The sequence below is a fragment of the Dendrobium catenatum genome, unplaced genomic scaffold (genome assembly GCF_001605985.2).
Source record: "Dendrobium catenatum unplaced genomic scaffold, ASM160598v2 fragScaff_scaffold_343, whole genome shotgun sequence".
Lineage (NCBI taxonomy): Eukaryota > Viridiplantae > Streptophyta > Magnoliopsida > Asparagales > Orchidaceae > Dendrobium > Dendrobium catenatum.
The window spans coordinates 302,636-315,806 of NW_021318805.1; the positions used below are offsets into that span (position 1 = coordinate 302,636).

Genomic DNA, 13,171 nt, shown 5'->3' on the forward strand with positions numbered 1-13,171 from the left:
CATCCTTTTTTAAGTTGATAAATTATATTTACACCAAATTTTACTCCAAATGTGAGCATCAGGATTTATGCTAGACTTCTTGATCTCTAGTCTCCCTATTTCAAAGGAATAGATAAGACAAATAGGCAAATTATATATTAAATACAACTCTAATGCAGGGTCGTGGAACGGTTGTGTGCTTTATGGCTGTTTGGGTGGTTTAAGAGAGAGGGGTGTTGACATGAGTTTGCATTCGGTGAGTCCAAATTTGTTGAGAAATTACGAGGCATAGTTGGATTGATGGAGGAGGAGTGAGGGGAGTGTTGAGATGATTTGAATACCAATAAAAATAGATGGTCTGCCTAGGTATTTGAGGGAGATGGTTTTATGGACATCCTTTATGAGAGTAAATAGGAATTAGGGGTTACTGCAGGTGAGGATAATGTCATCGACATATAAGAGAAGGAAAATAGACATGTTGTGAGTGTAAAGGATGAACAATATAGGGTCATATTGGTTTATGTGACAGTAGTGCTGGATTAAAAAGTTTGAGAATGTATGTAATCATTGACGCGGGACTTGCTTGAGTTCATAAATGACTTTATTTGTTGAGAAATTATGAGGCATAGTTGGATTGATGGAGGAGGAGTGAGGGGAGTGTTGAGATGATTTGAATACCAATAAAAATAGATGGTCTGCCTAGGTATTTGAGGGAGATGGTTTTATGGACATCCTTTATGAGAGTAAATAGGAATTAGGGGTTACTGCAGATGAGGATAATGTCATCGACATATAAGAGAAGGAAAATGGACATGTTGTGAGTGTAGAGGATGAAAATAAATGGTCATATTGGTTTATGTGACAGTAGTGATGGATTAAAAAGTTTGAGAATGTATGTAATCATTGACACGGGACTTGCTTGAGTTCATAAATGGCTTTATTGAGTTTGCAGACATGGTTGGGGTGAAGGGGATCTTTGAAGCTAATTAGTTGGGTCTTGTAGTTAGGTGTTTTGGATGTGGTAGCTAGGGGGGAAAGTGGGTCGGGATACTGAGATGGTCTGGTTTGGTGATAGTTGGAATTTGTTGAAATGGGAAAGATGATTCCTTGCTACAATAAGAACAATGCTGGAAGAATCTGTTGATGTGTGTCTTGAAGCTTTGTTGGTGAGATTGATCTCTTCACTACACAATAGAGAATACAAATAATCCAGATTGATTGGAGTTAGTTGGATTCTAATGGATGTCTTGAACGATTGATAGCAAGATGGAAGCCTGTTGAGGATGTAGAGGATGATGTATTAGTATCCACTTGCGATCCGACTGCAGTGATATTGTCGACAATAGACTTTATGTGTGAGATGTATTTGGTTATGGTGTGGTCTTTCTTGGACATATTGTGCTGCTCATTTTTTAGTTGAATGACTCGTGATCTGTTGGTGGGTTGGAGTTGCTTGTCTAGGGTAGACCAAATGTCATGCCACACGTTGAGATTTAAAATGATGGGTAGAATGATTTGTGGAATGGAGGAGAATAAGGAAACGGAGAAATTTTGGTCCATAAAGTTCCATGTGATGAAATATGAGTTTTATTGGGTCTCATCAGTGCTAGAGACAATGTGTTTTGGGGGATAAGGTGTGGAGCTAGTTAGAAAGCCATCGTAGTTGTTGGCAGTGAACATCTTGAAGATTTGAAGTATCCAGAAGGGGTAGTTGTCACTTGGAGTTGAACATGAGCTATGGTTTTGAGGTTGTATATGAGGAACTTGAGAGAGGGAGGTATAGTTTCTTGATTTTCTGCCAAGACTGAAGGATTGGCTTGTTGATTTGTCATGGATGAGAAGCTTTATGCTTATGTAATTTGCAGAGCTGGACTATTAATATTTTGGTGTCTTTGATACCATGAAGATGAGATATGATAGAAAGGTAGTACAACAAGAGAAGAGTATGAGCAAAACTTGGATTTTATATGTTATATGGATTACAAGATACAATGCTTGTTTATATAAATAGAGAGGATACTAAGCAATAATGAATTGCTAGTGGATGTAACTATCGGGTCGGTGGGTGCAGTGAGAGCGGACGTCACACATTGGTTCAGTTACTGGCTTGGCATGTGATACTTGATAACAAGGGGCTTGCTAATCAAAGTAAACAAACTATTATTATTTTAAATATTTTATTAAAAAGTAAATTAACAAATTATTATTCATAAAATATATTTATTTCAATAAGCAACCGAATGAGCTAGAAAGGAACTCCACCCAAAAAATGCCAATAGTACTGAGTATCTCATGCAAGAATCAATTTGCAAGCTTGCCAAGAGAATCAGAATCGTAACAAGGTACTTTTTCCCCACTAGAAAAATTCTCCATCAAATTTATTCTAGCACAAGAATGAATTGACGGTGGCAAGGGAAAAAGGAATATTACGTGTCCAAATATTTATGGTTGATTTTGAATGATTGTAATTTTTTATAAAGTTAGTTATAAAGTTTTTATAAATAAAATATTTTTTTTAAAATAGTTGATGTAGAAAATAGCTTTCTAGCACAATTTCTTTTTAAATAGCAAAAAAAATAGTGATCAAATAGATATTGTGATTACGATCTCAAATCAAAACAATGAAAAAGTTGTCTAAATGATAGAAATTATTTTTTGCAGACATTAGAAACAGCTCTACGTTCGGATGTTGTGGTACCGAGCCGCGGTACAGTAAAAGAGTGACGTGGTGCATTTTTTTTTGTCTTTGACGGCATTCGGTGTACGAACCGAATAATTTTTCCTAAAATGAAAAAATTATTTGGATTGTTTTACTATTGCTTTATTTTTTATATTATAATGACATTTTTCTTTATTATTATTTTTTTGTCAATTTCCAAAAAAAATTGTGCTGAAAATTAAATTTTCCATCCAAATCTACTTAGGTATTTGAGTTGTAAAAAAATATTGTCAAATAAAAATATTTAAAATATTTATAATAGTTTTAAAATAAAAAATTTATAATAATTTTTCAATCTTTATAAAAATTGTTGCAATCCAAATAGTTCATAAGCTTTTTTTTCCCTTTTATTAAAATAGAAAAAATAACGAAAATGGATGTTTCAAGTTTCAACTAAATATTTATTTATATTTAATTTTCTTAGAAAGCTAATTAGCAAGAACGTATCCTTAAATGCTAACCGAAAGCAGCGCGGTTCCACCGCTTTGGGGCAGTGATTTGACCGAAATACCCTTATATACTGATATATATACTGCCGTCCAGCCCTGGCAATTCGCATTCTGCTGAAGAAGTAGCGGATACAAAGAAAATCGGAAGATCGTGGAGGAACACGTTGACAGGTAAAAGAAACTTCCATTATTTTTTCAGTTTTTATTATTTTAATTCTTTTCATTTTCTTTGATCTAATCGGATCTGCTGATTTTGATGTTCGAATTGTGGATTTCAGATCAATTTTTCGTTTGTTTTATGTGTTTATATGTTTTTTCAAGCATCCTGTAGAATGACGACTGTCGGATGATTTCAATGCCTCTTTTAATTAGATAATGGAAGGGGGTCTGATTAGCAATTCATATTATAGTTTTTTTAAATTCAAATGGGTAGATCCGTGGAGCAATACTAGCTGAATTTGAATTTCCCAACGGATCTGACGAATTTACATGTGCCGGTTTTTAGATCAATCGTTCGAGTGAGTTTTAGCGGTTTTTTGTTTCTTTCTTGCTATCGGTTTATGGGAGAGGGAGGATTTGCAGGAAAGTACTGTTTGCGATCTGAAAATTTGAATTCGCTTGTTGCGAGGGTTTGGTAGTTTTCATAATGGATTACTGCAACATTTTTTTTGTTCGTAGCGTGTCTTTGCTTATTTTTAAGCTGGTGTTCATAAAAAAAATTCCGCAGGATTGTTTAGGGGATTCCTATTTGTTTGAGGAAAGTGGCAGAACTCTTTTTCCTATAATCTTAAAACGGATCTATCAGATTTAGAAACATGCAATGCTAGAAGTATTAAAAAGGGTTTGATTGACTTGCAAGTAGGATTTTTTTTTTGGGAAGACTGCAAGTAGGATTTAACTCGAGCATGATTTAGTAAAGCCTGTAAGTTTAGATTTATTAAATCCCGATATTTAAATTTATTAGCTTGAAATAAGATTTAATAATCATTATTTATGATTAAATTAAAATATGCTAATTATTAAATTAAATTAAACTGTATTTATTATATATTAATACATTAATTAATTATGCGTTATTAAATACTAAACTAATAAAATAAAATCCCTAATTTTAAAACTTTTTATCAACCCTTATTAGATTAATCAAATCATACTTACCACATATTAGTATCCCAATTAATTATTAATGAGTAAAAATTTAAAATTATTAAATACAGATAATTATCTTAAATAAAATTAAATAACAAGTAATATCAGCTAATTTAAGTTTCCAAATTAGCTAATAAACCATTATTAATTTCAGAATTTAAAGATTAATATGTTGGTGATATTTAATTATATTAACTTAATCTATATCAGTTTTAATTTGATTAATTAAACCATAATTAGTATAATATAATAACAGTTAATTATTAACTAATAAATTACTAAGTTGATCAAATAATAATTTTTATTTGATAAGACTACAGAGGGAGTTGAAGGTAAACTATAATTATGGAGGTCAAGTTTAGAGTCTAAATATTTTCACTTGAGCATATCTAAAATTGGATATATAGAGTGTAATTTTAATAGTAATATATATAGTGAGGGGATTGTGACTTTGGGTGATCAAGTTATTAATAAGGGTACATGTTTTAGATATATTGAATTTATTGTTCAGAGTGATAGTGAAATAGATGAGGATATTATCAACATAATGCAAGTTGGATATGGTTGAAGTAGAGAAATGCATTGGGCTTGATGTGTGATAGAAAAGTCCCATTCAAACTTAAGGAAAAAATTTATAAGATTATGGTGAGACCTGCAATGCTTTATGACGTCGAATGTTGGCCATTAAAAGAGAAGCTTAAAACTAAGTTAAGTATTGCAGAGATGAGGATACTCAGGTGGATGAGTGATTTTACTCATTGAGATAGGATACAAAATGAGCATATTCGTGAAAAAGGTTGAAGTAACACGTCGAATGTTGGCCATTAAAAGAGAAGCTTAAAACTAAGTTAAGTATTGCAGAGATGAGGATACTCAGGTGGATGAGTGATTTTACTCATTGAGATAGGATACAAAATGAGCATATTCGTGAAAAAGGTTGAAGTAACTGTGACGCCCCAGGCATCCATAGTGAAAGGATTCGTCGACAGTCTTGATCAATAAATCCATTCCAGTTGCCTTGCTCGGACCTGAAAATATCAACCACATATAATGAGCTTTACAAAGCCCAGCAGGTCACCTAATACCTATAACTGAAATCAAAGCACGGCGATGCTATCAATATGCATGTCAGTCTATCAATCTGAATCAGTCAATGGTCAATGAGTCTATGCAGTGGAAATCAAATCAGTAGTCGATGCAATCCGAAAATCAATAGTCAATAAAACCAGTCAATGCAGCGGCAGGCAAATCAATCATTTCAATTCAATCAATCAATATCCGTCAATCAAATCAATACGGTCAAATCAATGAAATCAGTCGAGAAAAGCAATACGGAACAATGAATCTATACGACAGTCAATACGGTACAGAAACAGTAGGCAGTAGTACGATGTCCATGTTCATGCTATCAATACAGTATCTATATCTATCAATGTCCATATCAATGCTCAGTAGTATCAATGTTCAGTAGTCAATAGATGAAATCAGTGAAATCGTACGATACAGTAAACCCGATCAAATCCGTAAAATCCGTAAATCAATACATTAAACATGCAATCAATACGATAATACTGAACAATGTATAATCAATGGTCATGTTGCTGTTGTAGAATTCATATTGCTGTTGTAGATATCAATACATTGGTTCTATGAAAAGAGTCGTCACTCTATTGCCCGTCGGCATATAATCTCCTTATGACTCCCATCGTTATATCCATGATCCATGATCTATGATTTAAAGGAAAGCCCGTCGGCCCACCATCCTGTACAGGTATCATCTCCAACCAATGTTCAACCAGGTTATACGTGTTTCAGTATCAATAAGCAATCAATAATCAATATTAGAGCAATCATATCAATAATCATAGGCATATCGATTCAATCTATCAATTTCAGTCAAATCAGGAATCATACAAAAAAAATCGGGCAGAGTAACAGTAGTCTATCGAATTTACACAAAAATCCTGCAAAAAGACAAATTCTGAATTTCTCCAAATTACAACAGAATAACCACGGCATCAATGCAAGACTATCAATCTATAGAATCCAAATCAAATCAAGTCCTGATAATTTTCTATTCAATTAAAATCGCGTAGAATCAATTCCGACCGATAAAATCATCGTAGAAAATAGTCAAATCGTGTACAATATTCATATCTATAACATACTAAAAGTTGTGCGGTGAAAGTCGTGTCAATACAAAATCAGGTCAAAAGTTCGACTACAAAAACACAAAACAGTGCACAACTCGATCAAAATACAAAATCTTCGAAAACAGAAATAGGGTTCGGAGTCCTTACAGCGAGACAAACAAATCTTCTAACAGCGTCGTCGGACGAAAAGCGCTCCACGGGCTCCAAAACCAAGCTTCCTCTTCTCTTTCCTTCTCTTTCTCTCTCCTGCCTCTCCTCTCTCTCCAAAATGAATCCAAAATATCTAAAATCCGATATTTATTAACACTGATCGTCCTGGACGATCCAAATTTCGTCCTGGTACGATGGGTTCTCTGGACAAATTTCGTACAGACGAAATCCAAATTCGTCCCGGGCGACTTGCTCTCTGGACAGATTTCGTACAGACGGATCGTCCCGACTGCTCCAGGTTCGTACAGACGAAAATGGCAGATTTCTTCACAAATTTCTTCAGTTCGTCCAGTACTAAATCCAGTTCGTACAGACGAACTGCACTAAAAAAAAATCAGCTTTTTGAAGGGTTTTACAATCTACCCACCTAAAAAAAAAATGTCGTCCTCGACATTTCCCTTAAGGGATCGAATGCAAAATCGATACAAAGCAAATCCGTCCAATCAAAACTCAAATCAAAATCAAATCGAATCAAAATCAAAATCAAAACTCGTCGGAATCCATACAAATCACACAATCCAGTCAATCACATGTCATTCAATATGTATGCAAAACGATACACTTGAAACAATCCATTCTATCAAACTATCAATCAAATCCTTTCACTACACTTGCTCTGATACCAATTGTGACGCCCCAGGCATCCATAGTGAAAGGATTCGTCTGACATTCTGATCGAACTCCATTCCAGTTGCCTTGCTCGGACCTGAAATTGTTAACCACATATAATGAGCTTACAAAGCCCAGCAGGTCACCAAAGCCTACAACTGAAATCAAAGCACGGCGATGCTATCAATATGCATGTCAATCTATCAATCTGAATCAGTCAATGGTCAATGAGTCTATGCAGTACGAAAATTCAATAGTCAATAAAGCCAGTCAATGCAGCAGCAAGCAAATCAATAAACCAAGCTCAATCAATCCACGTCAATCTCGAAGAAATCCGTACACAGAAGAAAATCAATCAATTTGTCAAATCAGTCGTGTCGAATCAATCAATCAAATCAAATCAAATCTATGCTATCTAGTCAATAAAATCAATCGGAAAAACAATACGATAAACTTCAATCTACCCTATTAATAAATCAAATGTAGCAAGTCAATACAATGCAGAATCAATAGTATCAATGAGTCTATAGGCAATACTATCAATATCTCCGGTCCGCCGGTTGCCGGAAACACCCGCGCGAACTATGCGGCTGAGGCAGTGAGTGCACGGACGCGTGAACCGGCGGGCAGCCGAGTGATCGGGCGTGACGCGGGTCGCGAGTGATAGCGGCAGATGCCGCGAACGTGACGCGGTCGACGAGCGCTGGGCAAAGCAAGCCGCAGGGGGGCAGCGGCTCGAGCAGTTCGGCAGCAGCTTCGGCAATGGAACGGGCTGGGGCAGCGGGATATTCTCGGGCTGGGGCAGCAGCAGTCGGGAAAGGTCGGTGTAATTCAAAATTTTTTTAAAATTAAACAGGGTTTATTGGGTGTGACGCCAGCAACACCATGTACGGGGTCCCAACCCGAACGCACCCGATTTCCATCGGAGACAACCGACGCGTTCGGGTTCGACGTCAACCAAATACCCGAAAAATTATTCGGGTCGGGTTGGATCGGGTTTTCGGTCGGGTCAATAGTGAAGGTCTAGTTAAACCTCTTATCTTACAACACTGAACAATTGAGAAATAATTCTTAATACTAGCCATGTATGTTTTAAGACTCAATTGAGATAGATTTTTATTGCTTCTAAAGCACTTTCAGTACTTAATATATAAAAAACTTTGTTATATCTAAAATAAGCTCTCTTTAAAAAAAAAGTCAAGAAAGTTGTTCTCAAACGGAAGCATAAACTGTTTAAATTAACTTAGAGATTAAGGGAAAAAAGGAATTTCTACCTAATTTCCTACCCAACATAAATTTAATCGCTCTAAAACAAATTGGCCCCAGAAGGTTTTCATGAAACAACCAGCCTCTAATATATATTAAGATACCGAGACCCACACCACACACCAAAAAAAATTGCATTAATCATCATGAAGAACTCAACCAAAATCGATCACATATTAAGCGTATTCAGAAATAGCAATAGCACAACAACTTCAAGGACCACCAAGTTCAATAAGCATATGGCGACCAAGCATTCACGAAACGCCACATAATTCCAATTCGAATATACCTTCAGATCCTCTCCCAGCATGGTAAATTCATGGAATATCCAGCAGATGAAATTAAAAATTCCGAAATATTTTGTAATACAAAACAAAACTATAAGATTAAATGCTGAATTTCCAAAAAAGCATCTTAAAGAGGATAATTTAACTAACAAGGGCAAATATATTACCTTCAAACGTCAGATCCAAGTCCTGATAGATCGAGTAGGCAACTTGAAAAAGAATAGACCGCTACTGCTAACAGCTGATGAAGTCGGAAATTCGCCGAACTCTATCACCAATGAACGATCGCGAGACAAACCAGCTTGGATCAGTCGCGGTACAATAATACTCCCGAAGAAACTGAAAGGAAATAAATGTCTCAAAATTAGAAGACTTTGGGGATCTTTTGGAGCAGGGTTTAGAACGGGTTTGAGCTAATCCAGCCAAAACGCAAAAATGTAAACAAAATCTCAGCGGTAAATCAAAAGCCAGCGGTTGAGAGATATTGGAAAATTCCGTATTCACTCGGATTTAGCGAAAATCCATTTGGTTTCGGGGCGGACTATACGGGATTTGGCAAAAGAAGCGCGCGAAAAGAGAGAAAGTTACCTTACAAAGCAAAGAGCTCCCGTTGTTGCTCCGAATCAAAAAATGTCGAAAACTTCCGATCTCAACAGGAAGGGAACGTCGTCGAAGAGCGAGGTCGAAAGCGACAAAGTAGGAACTCGTGCAAAACACAACAACGCATGCAAAGGATGAGCGAACGAAATACAGAAGGAAAAGGCAAAAACCTAGACTTCTCTAAGTTGGTTTGGATACACTTAATTAATATAAATTAAAAATATTAATAATTAGTGAAAACTAATAATAATATTAATATACTTAATTAAATTATAATAAAGATTTTAGTAAATACTTAATTCTTTCTAAAAAATAATATGAATTAAATGATTTTAATGAAAATAATTCATTATAATGTTTAAATAATAACAAATTAACTAATTAGATAGAACTTTATTAGTATTAACAAAATTTTGTTATAATTTATTTTAAACTTCTTGTAATACTTTAATTATTTAGAATAAATTTGTAATATTGAATGAATTCAATAGTTCACAAAAATTTTTTTTATTTATTTTATATTAAATGTTACAAAACCGTTTTCAAGAAATGCGTTAAATCTGGATTTCAGAAATCTGAGGGGCACAAATCATAAAACGGTTTGATAACTTCATAATAAAATCATATTAAAAATTAGTGTGACTGTTTACTATAGAACCAATTAAATAATTGGACTCTTCCTCTTTAGCCACCGAAATTCAATAAATCCTACAAAAAAAATAGGATTTTTAGAAATTCGGGAATTAGGCACAAAAAGGTTGAATTTTTTGTCAGCGGTGGTTTTCAATTTACCTTGAGATTTGGTTTTTGCATTTTAAGCCGTTTGGTTGGATTCACGCTAATTCCCTCCTCAAATCCGCCTAAAGATCATCTCCAACCGAAAATCTCATTTTCACTCCAATGCCGGAAACTAACAAATGCCGTGATTCATCTCCAATGGAACGCGTTTTTACAGCTTTTAGCAGTTAAAATCGTCGCACTCTTTTTTTCCCGCGACAAGTTCGGTAGAGCGGTAAAATGGCGGGGATGACAGTGCCAACGTCAATATTGACGTCCCACAATTCACCCGCAGCATATAGCGATTTTGCAAGTTCGGCTGGAGCCTGGCCGGGAGCTCCAATTCAAGCGTTGGAGTCGGTTTGGAGATGCCCTAAATCATGCTTACCAAACAGCCCTTAGGATTTAGATTTAAGAATTTAAAAAATTTTACTCTATTAAAATCCTGTGCCATCCAACAGACCCTATGAGGGGGAGAAAATTATTCTATGGGGAAGAACTAGATGAAGAACACATCGGAGCAACCAGAATGAGCCTCACAGATATCGAACAATAAAGAGCAGGGTATGAGCGACGGGGTGGCATGACCCAATATGGGTTTTATCACCGGAACGAGAACTTCGTCGTAAAGAATAATGTTTCTTTTAAGGGAAGCAGAGCTCGCTTCAGCTTGGAAGAGGAAACTGCAGAAGCAAAAAAGAAAGCGGATGAAAGCGAGGAGGAACGATATCGCGGTTTGGTGAGGGTTTCCGGAATCTGCCGCGCTTGAAGTAAGCTTTTGATGAGGGAAGGAATATCGGCGATGTGGTATTGGATCTTTTCGGGCCCTGGGGCACGAAGCGATATCGGTGACAAAGATTCCAGATTCCCAATTTCAACACGCGTGGATCCGTTAAATCCGAGATTGTTCGCGGGAGCAAGGTAAACAGAATTTTAGAAATGCACGTAGGTGCGATGCTGCATAGGCTTGAAGGAAAAGTAATATATTTTTAAAAAATTTCGCTATAATATCTCAGTAAATTTAATTAAAAATAAGAAAAAACATGATTCTAAAATTAAGAAAAAACAATAAATGAGAATAAATTTAAAATTAATAATAAATAATAAAATTGTCTAAAAAATTATTTATTTCACCATTTTGATAGTGCGGTTATAATCACCGATAAATACTAAATGAGCTCCCATCATAATTTTTTATGTAATGTAAATTAAGATGGCGATTTCAAATAATATGAAAAATTGATAATATAATGATTTAAAATTAATTATATTTTTAATATTAATTAACTAAATTTATTAAATTAATATTATATGATTTAATTTAATTTATTAGATAGTGTTATATTTGATTAGATTTATAAATTTTTAATTTATGATAAATTAAAAATAATTATGTTATGATAATTATAATTTATAGTGTAATTAGAATTGATAAAAATTTAATTTAATATTCAATAAAACAAATTAGATATATGAAATATTAATTCACAAAATTAAATCAATATAAATAAATTTAAATATATCAACTTTGAGAACACAAACAACAAGTATCAAGCCTTGGTCCCACTACGTGGGGTAGGCTACATGAATCATTTTTCTCCATTTATCCCTATTAAAAGTCAAATTCTTATTTAAATCTAAATAAAAAAATATCAATTTCTAATATTTTTTAACTAAAATATTTTAAGTTTTAATCTAACTTTTTTTAACATATAGTCAAATCTAATACTCTATTATTCTTAACTAGAGGGGGGGGGGGGGGGGGGGGGGGGGGGGGGGGGGGGGGGGGGGGGGGGGGGGAAAAGTCGGAAGGCCGTCAATTTTATGTGACCAAACCATCTAAGTGACTCTTTCTAATCTTATCTTCCTCTAGAGTCTAGAGTTACTGTTCAACCTTTTTCACGAATATGCTCATTTGTATCCTATCTCAATGAAGTAAAATCAACTCATCCACACTGAGTATCCTCATCTCGCAATACTTAACTTAGTTTAAGCTTCTCTTTTAATGGCCAACATTCGACGCCATAAAAGCATTGCAGGTCTCACATAATCTTATGAATTTTTTTCCTTAATTTGAATGGGACTTTCTACACACATCAAGCCCAATGCATTTCCTACTTCAACCATATCCAACTTGCATTAATGTTGATAATATCCTCATCTTATCATTATCACTGACAATAATTCAATATATACTAAAAACATGTAATCCTTATTAAATACTTGATCACCCAAATCCAATAAATCCCTCACTATATATAATTACTATTAAAATTACACTCTATATATCTAATTTTAAGATATGCTCAAGTGAAATATTTAGAACTCTAAACTGCTCCATAATATAGTTTAACCTTCAACTCCTCTGTAGTCTTATTCAAATAAAAATTATTTATGATCAACTTAGTAATTTATTAGTAAAATTAACTGTTATTATATTATACATAAAGGTTAATTAATCAAATTAAAAACTGATATAGATTAAGTAATATAATAAATATCACCAACTATATTAATCTTAAAATCTGAAATTAATAATCGGTTTATTAGCTAATTGGAAACTAAATTAGCTGATATTACTTGTTATTTAATTTTATTTAAGATAATTATCTGTATTTAATAATTTTTAAATTTTACTCAATTAAATTAATTGGATACTAATAATGTGTAAGTAATGATTTGATTAATCTAAAAGGGTTAAAAAAGTTTTAAAAATTAGGGATTTAATTGTTATTGTTTAGTATTTAATAACGCATAATTAAATTAATGTATTAATAATATAATGAATACAGTTTAATTTAATTTAATAATAGCATATTTTAATTAATATAAATAAATGATAAAATCTTATTCAACTAATAAATTTAAAATCTCGGGATTTAAATAATCTAATACTTACAGGTTTACTAAATCAATGCTCGAGTTAATATCCTACTTGCAAGTCTGGCCCAAAAAAAATCCTACTTGCAAGTC

General features: G+C 33.9%; 1 protein-coding gene across 3 annotated transcripts in view; it reads left to right on the top strand.

The window, feature by feature from the left end:
- The first annotated feature begins 3,183 nt into the window (after nt 1–3,183).
- The window catches only part of LOC110104762 (UMP-CMP kinase 3), a 17,671-nt gene continuing 7,683 nt past the window's right edge, over nt 3,184–13,171 (top strand). The window contains exon 1 of one of the 3 annotated variants that reach the window (XM_020834008.2): nt 3,184–3,318. The gene's annotated coding sequence lies outside the window, so the exon portion shown is untranslated. The remainder of the gene's footprint in view (nt 3,319–13,171) is intronic. The other 2 variants (XM_020834009.2, XM_028693725.1) reach the window with 2 other exon arrangements.